The sequence below is a fragment of the Colobus angolensis genome, unplaced genomic scaffold (assembly GCF_000951035.1).
Source record: "Colobus angolensis palliatus isolate OR3802 unplaced genomic scaffold, Cang.pa_1.0 Scaffold159, whole genome shotgun sequence".
NCBI lineage: Eukaryota > Metazoa > Chordata > Mammalia > Primates > Cercopithecidae > Colobus > Colobus angolensis.
Window position 1 is genome coordinate 994,653 of NW_012114699.1, and position 20,631 is coordinate 1,015,283.

General features: G+C 34.6%; 1 protein-coding gene across 2 annotated transcripts in view; it reads right to left on the reverse strand.

Annotated features, from left to right (window-relative positions):
- The window catches only part of TENM1 (teneurin transmembrane protein 1), a 630,397-nt gene that overhangs the window by 348,972 nt on the left and 260,794 nt on the right, over window positions 1–20,631 (reverse strand). The gene's annotated exons all lie outside the window — the stretch shown is intronic.

Sequence of the window (20,631 nt, forward strand, 5' to 3'; positions counted from 1 at the left end):
TCGGGAAGGGGAACATCACACACCAGGGCCTATCACGGGGAGCGGGGAGGGGGGAGGGATTGCATTGGGAGTTATACCTGATGTAAATGACGAGTTGATGGGTGCTGACGAGTTGATGGGTGCAGCACACCAACATGGCACAAGTATACATATGTAGCAAATCTACACGTTATGCACATGTATCCTAGATCTTAAAGTATAATAATAAAAAAAAAAACACAAGCATTCCACATGAAACCAGAAAAGCGCCTATATAGCCACAACAATCCTTAGCAAAAAGAACAATGCTGGAGGCATCATGCTACCTGACTTCAAACTATACTACAAGAAACCAGCATGGTATCAAAACAGACATATGGACCAATGGAACAGAATGGAGACCTCAGAAATAAGACCACACATCTACAACCATCTGATCTTCAACAAATCTCACAAAAACAAGCAATGGGGAAAGGATTTCCTATTTAATGAACAGTGCTGGGAAACTGGCTAGCCATATGCAGAAAACTGAAACTGGACCCCTTCCTTATGCTTTAAAAGTTTAACTCAAGATGGATTGAAGACTTAAATGTAAAACCCCAAACCACAAAAACCCTAAAATAAAACTTAGGCAATACCATTCAGGACATAGGCATGGGCAAAGATTTTATGATGAAATTACCAAAAGCAATTGCAACAAAAGCTGAAATTGACAAATGGAATCTAATTAAACTATAGAGCTTCTGCACAGCACAAGAAACTATCATCAGAGTGAACAGGCAACTTACAGAATGGGAGAAAATTTTTGCAATCTACCAATCTGACAAAGGTCTAATGTCCTGAATTTAAAAGGAACTTAAACAAATTTACAAGAAAAAAACAACCCCATCAAAAAGTGGGCAAAGGACATGAACAAACACTTCTCAAAAGAAGACATTTATGCGGCCAACAAGCATATGGAAAAAACACTCAACATCACTGATCCTTAGAGAAATGCAAATCAAAACCACAATGAAATACCATCTCACACCAGTCAGAATGGCAATTATTAAAAAGTCAAGAAACAACAGATGCTAGAGAGGCTGTGGAGAAATAGGAATGCTTTTACACTGTTGGTGGGCATGTAAATTAATTCAACCATGGTGGAAGAGAGTGTGGAAATTCCTCAAGGATCTAGAACCAGAAATACCATTTGGCCCAGCAATCCCATTACTGGGTATATACCCAAAGGAATATAAATCACTCTATTATAAAGATACATGCACACATATGTTTATTGCAGCACTATTCACAATAGCAAAGACATGGAACCAGCCCAAAGGCCTATCAATGACAGACTGCAAAAAGAGAAAGTGGTGCAGATACCCCATGGAATACCATGCAGCCATAAGAAGGCATGAGATCATGTCCTTTGCAGGGACATGGATGATGCTGGAAGCCATCATCCTCAGCAGACTAACATAGGAACAGCAAACCATACACTGCATGTTCTCACTCATAAGTGGGAGTTGAACAATGAGAACAAATGGACACAGGGAAAGAAACAACACACGCCAGAGCTTGTTGGAAGTGGGGCAAGGGGAGGGAGAGCAGCAGGAAAAATAGCTAACGCATGTGGGGCTTAAAACCTAGGTGACAGGTTGATAGGTGCAGCAAACCAACATGGCACATATATACCTATGTAAGAAACCTGCATGTTCTGCATGTGTATCCTGCAACTTGAAGTTAAAAAAAAAAAGAAACAACTTTACAAGGATTTTTAAAAATAAGGCACAAATTTAAAGTTACTTGTATTTAAAATGTATTACCTTATTGTCCTGTTAATAATGATGCAAATCATGCAAAAATATTTCAAATAATCAATACGTTCATTTTAATTTGTCAATTAAAATAAAAATTGAAAATGAAAGGAAAATAAAATAAAATTCAGTGTAAATGCAAGATATATATGTTTGCTGACTTACAATGGTTTGGCTTTCAATTTCTTGACTTTGTGATGGTGTGAAACTGATATGCATTCAATAGAAAGTGGTACAATACTATCTTGTGATGCTGGGCAGCAGCAGCAAGTCACAGCTCCTAGTCAGTCATGTGATCATGCGGGTAAACAACTGACTCCCTATGTATCATATAGCCAGAATATTTTATACAGCTGTAGGCTAATGGAAGTGTTCTGAGCATATTTAAGATAAACTAGGCTAAGTTACAGTGTTTTGTAGGTTATGTGTATTAACTGCGTATTTGACTGCAGGTATTCTCACATTACAATGGGGTTTATTGGGACATAATCTCACCAGAAGTCAACGAACATCTGAATAGTCAAATTCAGAATACTCTAATGCTGTAATAATGGGACATAAATTACTGTTAACTGTACTATAAAAGTTAAAAACAAAAGTATAAAAATAGCTATAGCAATAAAAATCTGTTAATGGATCACAATATAAACAGATGTAAAATTTGACATTAATAATATAAAATGTAGGAGGAAAAGAAGTTAACTTGCAGTTTTGTATGTGGTTGAAGTTAAGTTGTTATCAGCTTAAAATAGGCTATTATAACCATAAGATGTTTTCTGTAAGCTTCATGGTAACCACTAAGAAAAAACCTGTAGTCTATACACAAAAGACAAAGAGAAAGGCATTAAAGAAAACCACTATAAAAAATGATGAAATCACAACAGAAGACAACAAGAAAAGGAGTGAAGGAACTACAAATCAGAAAATAATTAACAAAATAGCCATAGTAAATTATTACCTTCAATAATTTGTACGTGGGCTAAATTCTCACATCAAACTATATAGAGTGGCTAAATGAATACAAAAAACAAGATCCAACTATACCTTGCATACAAGAAGCAACTTTAGCTTTATGGATGGACTCACATAGGCTGAAAATGAAGGAATGGGGAAAGGTATTCCATGCAAATGCCAACCAAAAGAAAGTAGTTATATCAGACAAAATAGACTTTGAGGCAAGATATGAAAAGAACCTAAATGTCTGTTAACAGATAAATGAATAAAGAAAACATGATACACACACACACACACACGAATACTAATCATTCTTAAAATATAAATAAATATTATTATTTGCAAAGGCATGGATGAACCTGGAGGACATTATGTTAAGTGAAATAAGCAAGACACAGAAAGACAAATACTACATGATCTAGCGCACATGTGGAATCTAAAAATGTCAAACTCATAGAAGCAGAGAGTAGCGTGGTGGCTGTCAAGGACAGGAGGTAGGGAAAGTAGGGAGCTGATGCTGAAAGAGTACAAAGTTTCAGTTACACAGGATTAGTAAGTTCCGGAAATCTAATGTATAGCATGCTGGCTATAGTTAATAATAATGTATACTTCAAGTTTCCTCCCCTTCCCTCCCTTTCTTTCCCCTTCCCTCCCCTCTCCTCCTCTCTCCTCTTCTCTTCTCTTTCTTTTGTCCAGGCTGACGTGCAGTGGTGGGAATTTGGCTCACTGCAACCTCCGCCTCCAAGGTTCAAGCGATTCTTCTGCCTTAGCCTCCCAAGTAGCTGGGATTACAGGAGTTTTCTTTTTTTTAAAAAAAGTACAATTTCCATTTTGTTTTTCTCCAGAGGGCAGTTTTCCTTCACTCTGTAAGGACTCAGCTCCTTACAGGGGCCTTGGTTGGGGCCATGGGGCAGAACCCACAGGTGTAAATAGGGGGAGGGGTATTTAGTCCTTGCAGGCTTCATGAGATCAATTCCTGACTACCTTGCTGTGAATGGCACAATTTGCACAGTAATATAGCTTCACATACAGCTTGGGAAACACTGTGAGCATTGAGGGCTCACTTCAGAAATGTCCCTCACTGCTGTGGCCTCTGCTATGTTTTTAATGACAAACTTCTTAATAGCCTTATTCCTGGGCATGTATTGAGCACAGTTCTTGTAGTGAACAGGCTGCATGTGGCTGCAGGCCTTTTTGGCATGACCATTGTTCCCTCTTTCCTTTGGCATCTTGGAAGCAAGGATCCTACTTGAACATTTCTAAGACAGTGGATCTTAAATGCTCTCTTCACTGAAAACAATAAAAGGCAACTATGAGGGTGTTGGACATATGAATTAATTTGATTGTAGTAATCATTTCATAATGTATATTGTATCAAAACATCACATTAATTTTTGTCATTTATACCTCAATATACCTCATTATACCTCAATAAATATGGAAGGAAAATGCAAAATAAGACATTGAAATACACTTTGCCTATCAAAATGGCTTCTTTTCTTTTTTATAAATGATGGTGTCAAAAGTTTTCCAGAGTTCAGAGGAATGAACACCCTCACATACTGCAGGTATTATAAAGTGTTGCAAAACATTTGGACAAATTGGCAATACATATCCAAAGTGTTGGATTTTTAAAAAAATATTTTTATCAAGCCATTTAATGTTTAGAAATTTACAGTAAGAAAAAGGTGTGAATAGATTTAAAACACAGATATTCAGCATATTGTATATAATAGCAAGATTTTGAAAATTACTCAAATGTCCAACATTGAGTAATTGATCGGTCAGACAAATAACTATATACAATAGAAGACCAAGTTGCCATTAAAACTAGTACAGGAAAATATTTCATAATAGGGAAAAATGTTTACAAAGCAAGCAATAAAGCAGTATATAATATGAGCTCCATTTTAGAAGCTGTTCAGTGTAATAAGTGAGGGCACAGGCTCTTTTTGTGTCAGACAGATTCGAAGAGTAATGGCTTTTCCATTTATTAGCTATGTGATATTGTGTAAGCTCCTAAGCTCTCTGAGTCTCAGTTTTCCTATATGTAAGATAGAAATAATATAATAAGCCTGCCTTATCAGTGAGTAATATGTTCCAAGACCCCTAATGGATGCATGAAACCAGGGATAGTACCAAGCTCTACATATACTATGTTTTTTTTTTCCTATATGTACATGCCTAGGATAAAGTTCAATTTACAAATTAGACAAAGTAAAAGATGAACAATAATAACAAAATAGAACAAGTATAACAACATACCATTATAAAAGTTATGTGAATGTGGTGTCTCTCTCAAAATATCTTATTGTATTTAATATTTTCGGATCATAGTTGACCATGGGTAACTGAAATTGTAGGTAGCAAAACTGTGGATGGGGAGCAGTATTGTAATACCTAATTTGAATGAGACTATGATTATGCATAAAGGGACCTACATGAGTTAAAGTAGAACACATGCTTATTTCTAGAAATTAAATGATCAATTTTTCCATATTACAAATATTAAATTATTTTTGTTGTTCAATGTATAGTCAATTACCATCATTCTTCTTTCTGACACTCAAATTTGGCCAATGAGAATCCCTTCAAGTTGGCTCCTGTGTCATTTTGACATGCCTGAACACTTCCTTGCTTTCTAGCACAAGATATCCCAGGCTTACCTTATACTTACTTTCGTTGCCACAGACCTAGAAACAGCCAATCCTTCAAGGAGATTTTGGTAGGAAATGTATTCAGAAATCAAAGTTTGGGTATAAGGTGTATTAATTACTACTGAGGTGTTATTGCTTTTAAGTCCTTTCAGGGGACAGACTAGAAATATACAAACAAATAACAAAATTTTTAGATTTTATAACCTGCTTTGTTCATGTGTGTGTGTGTGTGTGTATGTGTGTGTGTGTATACACACATATATCTGGATTGCTATAGTTTGGATGTTTGACCCCCTCCAAATCTCAGGTTGAAATTTGATTCCAAATGTTGAAGGTGGGGCCTAATGGAAAGTGTTTGAGTCATGTGAGTGGATTCTTCAAAAATGGTTTGGTGCTATCCTGGCAGTAATAAGTGAGTTCTCTTCTTGTTCTATTAGTTCTTGCAAGAGCTGGTTGTTAAAAAGACCCTGGCACCTCCCTCCCCTCTCTCTTGCCTCTCTTGCCTTGTGATCTCTGCACACACTGGCTCCCCTTCTTCTTCCATGATGAGTGGAAAGGCTTTGAGGCCCTCACCAGATACAGATCCTGTGCTATGCTTCTTGTAAAGCCTGCAGAACCATGAGCCAAATAAACCTCTTTTCTTTATAAATTATCTAGCCTCAGGCATTCCTTTATAGCAGCACAAACTAAGACATGCATATATGCACAGTTTTAAAAGCACAAGCTCATATATATATATATGATATATGTATCAAGCTCATATATATATATATATATATATATATAAAATCTCCCCAATTCTAATCCAGCACTTCAGAGTTCTTCTTTCTCATTCCATATTTTTATTTCCTTTTCCACACAATGAATCTTGTTCCCAGTAACATCAATATATTTATCTGTTTGCTTATCCTATAAGACACACAAAACAGTATTGGAATTATTATAGCAAAACCATTACTAGCAATGAGCCTACGAAGTAAAGTTCAAAGTTTGTGTTTTTGTCCTTTGAATATATTTCCCTGAGGGTATACAGTTAGTTATGTATTCAAAATAATGACTCTTCTTAAACTCTTAAAATTTGAGACAAAGAAGAGAAAAAGAAAATGTAAAAAAAGGCAAAAGATATGAGCACACAGGTAACAAAAAAGATCCTTAAAAATATGAAAAGATAGTCAACCTTACTTTTTCTTAAGAGAGAAACAAAAGAAAACTACACTAAGATATCATTTCTAACCTGTCAAACTGATGATTCAAAAGCTTGCAGCACAGTTTGATGGCAACGTCCATGGAGACATAAACACGTTCATACATTGCTGGTGGCTATACAAAATGGCTCAATCATTATCAAAACAATTCATGAAAAGTTGCCACTTACAGTTTTTTAAAACTTGTCTCTGCTTCAATAGTTATTTCTCCTCATTTCTTACTTTGTATATATTTCCCCCTTTTCTCTTGATTTCAGATTATTTGTGTTCTGCCTACTTGTTAATTTTTAACACTATTTTATTTATCTTTCTATTTTGTTTCTTACTCCATTAGTTTCTGCTATATTTTTCTTATTTCCTTTCTTGTGTTTTCTTCTAGTTTATTTTATTGATTTTTCAGATTTGTTTTCTTTCATTTTATTGATGTGAATTTTCATCTTATACAAGGTTTAATAGTATTATAACATGTGGTGTGTTCATTATAATTTTTTCTTAGATATTTAAAAATTTTATGTTTTATTTCCCCTTACACACAAGAATTGTTTAAAATTTTAAAAAATTACAGATGGAAGGGCTTTTCTGGTATTTAAATATTCTTATTAATTTGTACTTTCATTTCACCATGATCTGGTAATGATGTTTGTATTGTTTCTAACTTATGAAACTCACTGAGTTGTTACCTAATATTTGCTCAAATTTTGTGAATGTTTTATGAAACCTTGATAAGAAGGCATATTCTCTAATATCAGGGTGCTAAGTTCAATACATAGCCATACAATCTATCTTGACTAAATATTCTCCCTTATAAGTGGGAGCTAAACATTGAGTACACACGTTCACAAAGAAGGGAGAAAGAGACACCGGGACCTACTTGAGGGTGGAGAGTGGAGGAAGATGAGGATTGAAAAACTACTTATCAGGTACTATGCTTATTACCTGGGTGACAAAATAATCTGTATATCAAACCCCCTTGACACACAATTTACTTATAGAACAAACCTGCACATGTACCTCTGAAACTAAAAGTTAAAATATTATTAAGAATTACTATTATAATACATAAAAAAGGATCTATCTTATTGATTCTGCTTTCTTAGGTCTTCTTCTATATATTTACTATGTTTTGTCCACCTAACATGTCTTGAACTGAAAGTGGTGGGTCAAAATTTCCTAATCTAGTAGGGCTTATGAGTATAGTATTCTCTGAGTTCTTTTATGTTTAAAGTATTTTTCTATATCCTTAATAATTAAAGAATAACTGGTCTGAATAAAATCCTTGGCTCATACTCGAGTTACTTGAAAATTCTGGCCGGGCATGGTGGCTCACGCCTCTAATCCTAGGACTTTGGGAGTCCGAGGCAGGTGGATCACCTGAGGTCGGGAGTTCGAGACCAGCCTTACCAACATGGAGAAGCCCCCGTCTCTACTAAAAATACAAAAAATTAGCCGGGCGTGGTGATGCATGCCTGTAATTCCAGTTACTCAGGAGGCTGAGGCAGGAGAATCACTTGAACTTGGGAGGTGGGGGTTGCAGTGAGCCAAGATCGTGCCATTCCACTCCAGCCTGGGCAACAAGACCGAAACTCCATCTCAAAAAAAAAAAAAAGAAAGAAAATGCTGCTCTACTCTTACCTTGCTTTGTCTGTTGTCAAGATGTCTAATGCCAATCTGATTTTCTTTCTTTCACAAATGATTCCTCCCACTACAAGGCCTAGGGATGATTATAAATAATAATTTAAGTTTAATATTTTTAGTAGCACATGACTTGGAGTTGATGGTTTTGAGTCAGTTTTTGAAGGTACTTGGAGGTAATTCCAAGGTATTAAAGGTTGTGCCCTTCAATACTTACAGTCAGGCCTATTATTTCCGGAAAATTTTCTTTGATTATAGTTTTAAATATTAGTTCTATTTCATTGTTTTGTTTTTCTTCTTTGGGAACCATTAATATAATTACATGTAGTTTGTATTTCTTTGACTATCTTCTATAATAATTATTTTCTCTGATTTTTTCTTAAACTTCTTTCTTTATTTCAAATTCATTCCCTTTGCTATTAAAGTGCCTTTCATCATTGCATCTTTTTCATTTTAATATCTTTTCTCCCTTTGTCATCAGTCAGTATAGTATTCATTTTCATGATGGGTTTATCTTTTTCTTCAATTTATTTCCTGAGTTTAGTCAACTCTCATTTTGTACATTTCTGTTCTGAGTTTTAAACTTTACCATTTGAGCCTTTTTTATATCTTCAAATGTTTGTTTAAGGCTTATTTATTAGGACTGAGATGTTTTATTGCTATTTTTTCTGCTTTGGGGTTGGCTATTAGAAGTTATTTTTTAATCAAGTGAAATGATTAATTCTTATTTTCCAGTTCCTTCTTACAGAGCTTTGTGTAGGTGTTGTCTCCCTTTTATGTTCATTCTGAAATATTTTAGTTTCCTGGACCAGTAATAAGAGTTGTATGTAAATAGGAATCAGGAGTTTGGTGACTTATTAGATTACTATAATTATTAGTTCTTATTAAAGTGTAGCTTTTAAAAATCAATAATGCCTTTTGGGTAGGGGGTTTGGTAGATCACTTAATTTTGTGATTCACTTTTATTTTTGCTGTATCCTGAAATTATATCTCTTGCTTTCTTCTTTCTCTTCACCACCACCAAGCCTCCAAGGGACATCTCTTCCAAGTTAATGCCCCCATGTCCTCCGAGGTTGTGCCTTCCCAAGGCTGCCAACTTTACTTCTGTGAACTTTAAAGCACATTCCTTTTAATTTTCAGTAGCCATTGCTCTCATATACCAGGTCTGAGATTGTTCAGACAATTTTTTAACGGGAATAATAACTCTTTTTAATGGGAGTAATTTGATCAATTCTGCCATAGCTGGGCCTTAGCTCTCATATCTTCTTTTCCATTCAGCCTCTATCTGACTCTCAGTCCTGGCGTGGGCTGCAGAGATAACTCTGTGTAATTTGGGTGCTTATTTCTCTACCTATGTGTAATTTGAAGTTTGTGGAATTATCTGTCTCCTATTTATGTTATTGAGTGGGTTACAGGAGGTTTTACTTCCTTCTCTTGTGCATTTGAATTTCTTTTTGAATAAGGGAATGGAGAGATTTGGATTTAAAAGGCCAATGTTACCCTATGGGAACCCATATTTATTTTTTTATTATTTTTATTATTTATTTTTACATTTATTAATATTTATTCATATTTATATTTATATTTATTATATATTTATATTTATTTTTACATTTATATAATACATATGCAGGCACACATACCTGAACATTGTGTACCCAGTATCTGTAACACATTCATTTGAAACAAGTCTCTAATAATGGGTATGAAATATAATTTTACTGTGTGCTGTTCTTTATGTTCAGTTCCATGCATCTATGAGAGAATCATCCATGGTTAGGGCCATGATTTGTAACTGTGGATAAATCCAGATGTACTAACAGGGTGACTGTGTTGTATTATTAGGCATGTTTTCCTGCCCTTCACATAATTTCTCCACCTAGATTTTTAAGGCTTGGAAATTCATAGTGAGTATCTCACTTCTTTGGCTTAAAGTAGTGATGGCAAATATATTTCAACTTCTGAGTTGACTCTAATTGCAGAACTTAGACTTTTTTAGAATTAAGACTTTGTCTCCAGATAAAGCGCAAATTACCTAATGGAGATGTAATACACTTATCTTTGTTATAGCCATTTACACCTCAGTGTGAATTATCTTATTACGTGGCTTCAGGCTTAAATATCTACATAGAAGGAAGGCAGATAATATAAAAGAGTGAAGAGAGTGGGATGGGTATTCAATGGACTGGAGCATTCATGGTCCTATTTAGCCCCAGTTAATGGTTCTCATACTATTTTTGCGAACCAAAGACTGAAATAATACTTGACATACAGTAGGTACTCAATAAATGCATAGGGAAATGGGAGAATGCAGGGCCAGGGATGCCAGATCTATTTTTAAAGAGAAACAAGAAATTTTATGTAAAACTTCTTGACATAAGATTCAATTCTGAATTCAGGTTTTGTTAGGGAGTAGAAGACAGGACTAAGTTCCTGATTTGGGGAGGGAAACACAAAGGGAGATTGAGACTATGGGCTTTGGTAATGAAACAGAACAGAACTGAACTGACAGATTGAAATAGTAACTGAGGCCATGACCTCAGCCTCATTAGCGAGAATGCTACTGAGACAGTTAGTGAGTAATCCAAATATTTTTATTTCTTTCCTACCTACTCAAATCACAAAAGACATATGCACTGTAATTGCCTACAAAAATAGAACTATATTCTTTAATTTGCTATGCATGCTAACAATGAACTATGCTTCTTTTAGGCCAAAATATGTCCCTACCCCTGGACTCCATAGTCTTCATTTTATCATTTTTTGAAAGTTTATTTCACTGTGATTGCCCATTGAACCTCTTATTTTTAAAATTTAGTGTTTTTTTCCCCTTCTAGTTAGTGGGTTCTACATTTAATAGTTCATTCATTCAAATGACTAGATTGTTGCCTATCAGCAAAAAGATTTATATGATGGCTAACCCAAGTTACATAATGGCAGAATTTGTTCAGAGAAACCAAACTAAAAACATACAGAGGCAGGAAGAGAAACCAAAGATACTAATGGTTTGTTTGGGTTTTGTACAGTCTTAGAACAGGCTGTGTTTTAGGCTTGACAAAGAAAGGATCTATTTGTACCATCTGGCTTTCAAATACTCCCACAGTCTCCTATGTTGGTAAATCTTAAGTAGTGCTATCTCTACAACATCCTATGAGATAATATTGAAGCAGGTGCTATTATAGCCTGGAGTAGCATTGAATATTTCCAGTCCTTTACATTTTCCCACTGGTATAAGAACTTTCACCTCCAAAAAGCCAAATTGTTCAATTAGGTTCAAAAGTCATACCACCACAATCAGACATTTAAAAAAGAAAAGCTTCTTGACTCTCTGCTAGGTGCTACAAAAACCAGTGAACTATTTGTTAGCTTCAGAGAATTAGGGTTCAATAGGTTTCTGTGTCTGGAGGTAGCACATGATCTTTAACAAAACCACTCCACTTCAAAAATTTCCACTTTCTTTCATAGTACAATATACTTGTCCTTAGTTTCTTGACAGCCGGTATCTCTCTCTCTCTCTTTCTCTCTCTCCTCTCTCTCTTATGCATCGTACAACTAGTATTAACTTAGCTGCTTGTTATGAGTAAAATCCAAACTCTTTTATCTGCTCTCTTTATTTAATGCTATTTTCATTTAACTCCATAATTTTATTAGTTAATTCTGCAAAGTATTTGTGGGTATGATATATATAAAATATTGCATTATTGTTATTTGCCATATTTAATATCTATGCTTAATTAAAATTAAAGTTCAAAATCAAAGGAAATGTATATTCTTAAGTGAACAAAGGGCAAAACTGAATTAAGAATGTTGAATAATGGGCTATTTGATTTAATGAAACCTATGACTACCAAAGAGCGAAGTCTGCTTTGTCTGTGTAGCACAGAATGGTTGCAGTCAAAAATCACATTTCTATTCATTTTTGACCAGAGCCACAGCTAGTTTATCTGAGAGCTCAATCACTTCCTCTGGTATTCTATGTATATATGCTAGCCTACAGTTTCCTGATCATTTGATCAGGAAAACTCCTTTAATATGAACCAAATGAAATAGAAGCAAGAGTTCTTTTCAAAGTGCCAGATCATATGTCTTTTCTTCCTGTTAAGAATTTCCCATTGTCACATCCAACCCAATAATCAAACATTTGTGAGGCCCTTCCTTAGAAACTCTTGACATAAGCAATTACTCTGGAAGTTAACTATAACACGGTACATAAGGTCTACGTTAATTAGACTGGCAACGCTTTGATGAGACTTTGACCAGTAGAAAATTACAGTGGGCCATCTTGGATCCTCTTAATTTGTTCACTACTGACCCATAGAGAGGAGTAGTAGCCCCAAGGAAGGTGTTCCTGAGATGTTACACTGTAATCTGAAATTTCACATGGGTCTTGCCTGTATGGAGGATCCGATATAAAGTAGTGCTATTATTTAAATGCTATCTGTACTTTGGTGTAATTTGTTAATGGGCTTATAAGTCTACCCAGGAAAGACTACCTTGTGGGATCATACCTAGACAAGAATCTAGCCTTCCATGAACAAATGATTCATCTGGAAGGAACTCCTCATCCCTATTCCTTAACTAGGTCCAAAATATATAGAAGAATCACATTTTTCTGCTCTGAGTATGAAATCTAAAATTCCCATAGATCTAAATAGAAATCTAAAATTCCTCTCTGTCCATCTTCTCTTGGCTTTTCAGCTCGCTCACAGCATAACTCCCCTATAATATCATGAAGATCTCTAGACCCTTGGGCCCATCTCTTGTTTCCCATGCCATCAGCTTCCTTGCTCTGTTATTCTTCCTTTATAAATTTTATTCTTTGGCTGATCACTGCAAAAACTTTATCATCAGCAACTATATGTCCTTATCCTTTTTGTCTTCTTGCTGAACTTGCCTTAGAAGCCTTCACCTTGATTCAAACAATAAATAGTCCTTAATTACTCTTCTTGAAACACTATGTACTCAGCTTCTCTACCTCAGCCCTTTACAAATGTTTTAGTCTTAGTACTTCTTTATTGCCCTTAAAAATCACTGAAGATGCCAAAGAGCTTTTGGTGACATGAGTTATATCTATATTAGAAATTAAAATGGATTTATTAATTTATTGAATATATAGATTCCATTTCATTTTAACATAAATGACACATTTTGTAATAAATAATTATACAGTATTTTGCAAAACCCAAAAAATTAGTGAGAAGAGTGGCATTGTTTTACATTTTTGAAGATCTCTTTCATGTTTGGCTTAATGAAAAACAGGTGGACTCTCATAGCTACTTTTGCATGCAAATTCTTGTGATTTCACATGTCATGTGGTCTCTGAAAAACTGCACTGTACACTCCTGAGAGAATTACAGTAAAAGAGATAAATAACACTTTTATGGTATTATGAAAATAGTTTTACTTTATAGATGTTTTGACAGGCCTTGAAATTCCTAGTGGTTGCTAGACCACACATTGAGAGCCACTATTTTATCTTCATCATTGAATGTTTTGTTCCAATCTTTCTAGTTGTTTTTTCATAGTCTTCTTAACAGATTCCTTTTCCCTGGGCTTCTTGAATACCAGTATTTCCCAGAGTTCCAGTCTTCATGCTACTATTTCCTTCCTACTCCCATGATTTTGGTGTCCTCAAAGGTAGTTACCTCCAAAGTTTCAGCACCAAATATTTGATAATGTTCTAGGTGTCTCTACGTGTATGTCCATTTTCACCCTTAAGCCTCTTCCTTCCATTTGCTATCTATCTTGACTAATAGCATCACCATCTACCCAGTTCCTAAGCCAGATAACAACATTCTCTCTCCTGATACATCTTATTAGTCACTAAGTCAAGTGAGTTTTATCATTTAAATATTTCTCTATTCCATCTCCTCCTTCTCCAATCCCAGAAGTTTATGCTCTCACTATCACTCATCTGTATTACTATTATAGTCTTCTAATTTATCTCCGTGTTTTCAATTTTACAAACCCATCATCCTGCCTGCCAAACCCAACTTCAATACTGCCATTAGCGTGATTTTTCTAAATGTGAATCTGAGCAAATAATTGTCTTGCCCTAATGAAAAACCACAAAAACTCTCCATTTGTTCTTGGAATAAATTTCAAGGTCCTTACCATGGCTTAAAACGCCTTCCATAATCAGCTCCTGCTTACCATCTTCATTTCCTGCCACCTTTCTGTATCTTTCCTTTTTTGCTTCCCCAGGTATTGCAATATATCTGTATTTATTAAAACATATTATGCTTTTTAACCCCTCTGTGAAGCAAATATTGCTGAACCCTAAATGGATAAGCCCCCAGCCTGTAAGATGCCACTTGTTAGTGTTGACTATGATAAATCAGATATTTTGTTGGTGATCTGGCCCTCCCCACTCTGGCTGTTCTAGATAAAAATTTAGTCATATTTCTGAAGTTTAAAATGGGTTAACCTGCCATCTGTTTAAAAGCCATTGCTCTAATTTAGTGTATTCTTATTCACTTCAGAGTAAGTATAGCTTAACGACTTATGCAATGTGGGTCTAAAATATTCACATATCTATGTATGTACTATATATACAATTTGGGTGGAGAGAAACTGAGTTAAACAGTAGCTAAATTTCTTCTTTATAAAATAGAATTCAAATTATTTACTGTGAACTCATAGATTTCTTGAGAAATTTTTTTTTGTCTGAGTTTGCATGATTGATTCTTCCTGTTCTAAAATGTCTTAAGCATGCAAAACTCCAAAATGACTAACCTCCTGTCCAGTTCCCCTTTATTATGCCTTCCAGTAGATCTTTATGTATTTCACAGAGTCTCATTTTAATTTTCCCAGCCGGGTTAAGAAAGTGCTGTATGAGAAATACTTAGTAGAGTGACTGCCTCTCCTTGAGACAATAATCTCTTGATGCAATACATATATTTAGTATCTACTACTCGTTCACCCAATAAATTATTTCTCTTACTCTGTGTCTTAAATACACAACATTCTGGAGTTCTAAGAAAAAAAATAAGTATGGTATTTGCCTTTCACCAAGATGCCCTTAGTCTGAGCAGCAGGACCTAACTCTGATTCTAGAAATTAGTTGTATTTGACATGGATTCATCATGTCATTTTAGTATGTTTAATTTGGATTGGATTTATACTTTTATTTATGGCAGACAAGAGTGCCATGGTGGGGTAAAACTTATGGAATATATTATACCAAAAGGTGATGTAAGAAGAGTCTACAAATCTTTTTTAAAGAAAGGCTCTGATAAATGCATGGATAGCAGATTCATAATTAGACTGAAGTTATACCACCATTTTCCAGATCCCTGCTTAGAGACATTGCTAAAAGGTTGGTAGATTCGTGAATAGGAGGAAAAGTCAATGCTAATACAAAAACTGTCAGTATTATCATGATTGGGTCTATAAGAGTGAATTGGAAGAAGTAATAAGTATTAAGCATGACACCAAAAGGATTGATAATGGTCTATAGGATAATGTGAAATGCTTTTTAGCATTTTATGCTGAGTCATTTCTTGAATGTTATAAGCTGTAATGCATTTTAATGAAAATGTGTTTCAACCTAGATATGGCCTTCAGATAAAAATATAAAACCATCTGAAGGGTCAAAACATCATAGAAGAGGGATATTAGTAAAATAAAGGCAAAGTGACAGCTATTTCAGACCAGGCAGAACGAAACAACAAACTCATTAGAGGATTGTTGTGACACAGACATTCACACTCTGAAAAATTGTTTTAGACGACTTTGGAAAGAAGGGAAACAAAAGCAGTTCATGTTAGGATGAATTATATCCTCATTATGCTTACCTCAGCTCAAACTAAATAATCTTCATAATAATTCTATTTCACTAATAATTATCATTAATCTTTATTCAGCTATGCTAAGCAATGTCCTGAGTGTTTTACAAGCTTCAACTCATTTAATTATAAAGACAATCCTTGAAGAAAGTATTATCAACATTCCCATTTTATAGATGAGGAAACGTAGGCACAGAAACATTAATGAAGTTGCTAGTACTGTAAGTGAAGGAGTTGGGCTTTGGTAAGCATATTTATCTACATTTAGCAAATACTGTGTGAGGGGACATTTTATATTTAGATTTAATGGGGGAAAACTCCATTTCTATCCTCTCTGTTAAAAAAATCTAAGTTCTTGAATTTTCCAAAGTCAGAACATGCCACATTCCACTTTATTTCTTCCCTGTATAGTGAGGTATTTGCACTTTCTTTTTGAGACGTACAAAATGAACACAAACCACTCCTTTCATTCTATCATTTTCAGCACTCTTTTACTCCACTGTAGTAAACCCCCAAAATAGGGCAATTTGGGCCAGTGCAAAGAAGCAAAAAAAGCACTTGAATCTGTGCTATTGAATTTTGCTGCAGAGAGCAATGTGAAGTAGGCCCTTTGCCCTCTTGAATAGTTTCATCTCTAACCTTTGGATCAGAGAACTGGGTACAAAACTCTATCTCTTCTAGTTCTATATTGTTAATATCCATTGTGGTCAGCGTTCTACATGTAGGCTATATAGTATGTCATGACAAAATTTATGGACTGAAATTATTTCATCTGCACAGTTGGAATACTACCTGAATCCCATGAAGGTGGTATGGATTGCTACTAATCTCATGGCAAAGGAAAAGGATCATCCATGTCATTAACTAATGATAATAGGTATGAGAGCCAGAAATCCCTACTCTTCAGCTCATTCAATGCAACAGCGCACTTGACCCCAGGCATACTGTATTCATGTGAGTTTCTACGCATGTGAGATTCTGTAGCCTCTTATACAATCTGCTGACTGTGAAGAAACTTGATCAAAACATCAAAGTTTGCCAGAGAAGCTGTGTTTGTGCCCTTCACAACCATTGATGAAGTATCTTAACCTCACCTTCTCTTGACACCTTGCATATGGTCATCTGTCTTCCTGACTACTACTTCATATGGCTTATTTGTAAATTCAAGCAAATGTGCTTCTGACTGGCACTGATAGATCACTGATGCCAAAATATCAGAGAGGATGAAGCATAAGGACATATTTTTTGATTCAGATGGCAAATATTACAGATTTATGAGGAAGTGATGACAATAGCTATTCCATGGTATCTGTATATAGTCAGTACGTTTCCATGCCTCTCTTCACCAACTTTTTTGAACTCAAACCTTATTCAAAGAAATGATCTTTTTCCCTGATCCAAAAGGTATACTGGGTAGGTGTGGGGATAAGACTGGTTGGCTGAACAACCCAGCTCTGGCTTTTCACGTGCTGGATTTCTACTGCTTTCCAATGATCACTTACAGAGCTATAATGCACAGAATGACTATTGATGTCCCATTGATATCGATGCGATTTCCCCTAGTGGATTGAGGGCAGCACAGCATATAGCCATTAGTATCTAAAGGTTATGTATAATGGATAATAGAGGAAAATGAAATAGCAGAAAGGAATTTGCACGGGAAACAGAAGCAGCAAGTAGTTTCAGTGAAAGATTTTACTTGGGTTATACAGCAACTGCAAATAGGGATTGAAAAAAAATGAAGACTTACAGACTCAGCAATAGTCAAGAATGAAATGGTTTCATATTTTGAAATATAATACTTTTTTATTTCAACCACAGACAGCCATTTAAAAATCATCTTGTATATTATAGCTCTTATGTGCCATCTTTCACCTGAATGCCTATTTATGAATTTTTACTCTATCCTTCTGAGGTGGTCACCAATATGGCACAGATGGGATAAATCAAGAGAGATTTTTACTGACTTATCCAGTCACATAATGTCTAGTTCATGACAGAACCAGGAACAAAGTTCCAGTGTTTGCCATAAACATCTTCTCATATTGTACCCATTAAAGTTACTGTGCCAGCATTAGCCTGACATTTCTGCATCTAAAAAATCTCCCAGTAAATATTCCTTATCAACCAATCTTAGTGGCACTCACCATGGGAATAGATGACTTGGTATATGTAATTGAATTTGTAATTTAATAAGAAAAAATATCTGGTGGATTTATTCAGTAGACTGAGAAGTAAACAAGTTATAAAGTTTACTTCAGTGCTAGAAGAGCAGCAAGGTCTAGCACTCAAGAGTCAGTCTGCTCTGGCTTGAAGCTCAGCATCCTTATTTCTTAGCAAGGTGCCCTTTAATCTCAAAAGTGGCCTCTTAACACTCTATGTGGCCTCTTAACTTTGTTGTGCCTCAGTTTCCCCATTTATAAAATATATATGTATTGATAGTTATCCTTAAAGATTGTTGTGAGAATTAAATGAGCTAATACAAGTAAAGAGCTTAGCATAATTCATTTTTTTCAACAAACTTTTACTGAAAGAGCTTATATGTACCATGCACTGTTCTTGGTGCTGAGATACAGCCATGAACAAAATTGTTAATTCTGGAAACTAGTGAATTTTAATCGTGAATAATAATTATTATGGTAACAATGGTAATAGTAATGATAATATTTAACATTTATAGGCTACTTACTATATTTCAGGCACTACTCCGTGTGCTTTACTTATATTAACTCATTTAATTCTTATAACAATCCTATGCTATAGGTACGATTTTAAGCCTATTTTACAGATGAGGAAATGGAGACCTGAAAAGGTTGCCCAAGGAAACATGCCTAATAAGTGGCAGAGGTCTGTAAAATCCGTGTTAATAACTATTGAACTATACTATCTTATTTCCATGCCAAGTTGATATGCCATTGTTTATTCTATTAAAAAAGACAGTCCTTGAAATAACTGAAATGTTCCACTTTCACTGATGAAATGAATAAATATATAACTAAGTTAAACAAGTTTCAGAATATATAATAAAATTTTGATATGGGAGTGGCCATAATAAATTTAAATAAAAAATTAGGATTAAACATGGTAGAAACCTAAATAAAGAGATTGCTATTACTTGAACTTTTTTATACCAAGGGTTAGGGCTTGTATCTAAAACATTATTTCTCTATATAGTAAAAGTTAATAGAAAATAACCCATAAAAAATGTTTATCGCATAATTGAGCGAGACCATTTTAAAGGGACTCTAATGTATTTAAACTTTTTATATTATTCCTTATTTTGAATAATATATTAAAATCATGTTTGAGTTGTAGAACTTTCTCATCCTTTGCCTCCATCCCTTCAGCAGTATTTCTCATTATAGGTCACTACAAACCAAATAAACACACATGTTGGGTTATTCTGAAATGTCTGAGATAAAAGGCACACTTTTGATATTATAGGATAATATCGTCCATGTTAAATAGAAGCATTTTTCAAATACATTCAGCTTATGTGATGAAAATATAAAAGAGAGAATCATGAACATCAGCACAGGCTATGATCCTATACTTTTTACAACATCAGTGACCTCCCTACAAAATACAGCCATTTATTTGCTTACCATCCACTGGTCTATGATGTCTACACAATCTCATTATGTGAACTTTTAGATTATTCTCATTTTAGATAAATGGGAATCAACAAAATGTACTTTATTACTTATAAGAAGGTCTAAGTCTCTTTTTATCTTCCACTCAGAATCATATTCATTGTGTCTTAGTGAGTAGATATGCTTCAATTAGGTAACTGGGGTAAACCTGAAAAGAATTTACTAGGGATATACCTGGATAGAATTTGTTTTCTACAATGATATTCTATTCATTCTAGGAATAGTGCTGCCACAAAATATACACATTTCTTAAGTCAGCTTACATTTTAGACTGCAGAACCACTCAAGAAAGTAAATTAATATTCAGTCACAATAAAATACCATCCAGAAAAATCAATACAATTTGCTACCAAATGAGGGTGACTTTAATCAGGGTGTCTCAAGAACAACAACATTTTTCCTAAAAGTGTAAAGAGCACCTTATAACTGCTCTCTGCTTTACTTTTCAAGACATAGTAATCACACAATTTTGCAGTCATTTACCTAGTGAAATAAGAATATATTTTTTGGTCACAATGTAAAAATCTGAATCTTGGGAAGAAATTATGTACTGAATTTTCTGATAGCTTCCAAATAACTGGGGCTTTAATGAAATTGCTACCTGAAAATTCCGTAGCAGTATTATTGTTTAACTATAATTTAAGAAGTTATTGTAGATTGGTACTTATGACTTCTAATGGGAAAACCATAACAACCTTTTAATTGAAGGGAAAATGGTTAACTACAGTAATTGCAATCAATAAGACTGTATTAGTAGTATAAATATTTCTTCTCAAAGAGCATTCTTTACTCTCCTCAGCAGTATTTAAGGTTAGGAAGAAAAAAAAAAGAAGAAAATCAATTTGTTATAATACTAAGCCTAGGTCCAAATCTGTACATTCCAGAATAGAGAGAAAAACCCCCCATTCCCACCACAAGCAAAACAAGACTTTGATTAAGAAGAAAACTAAGGCATGACAAAAAGG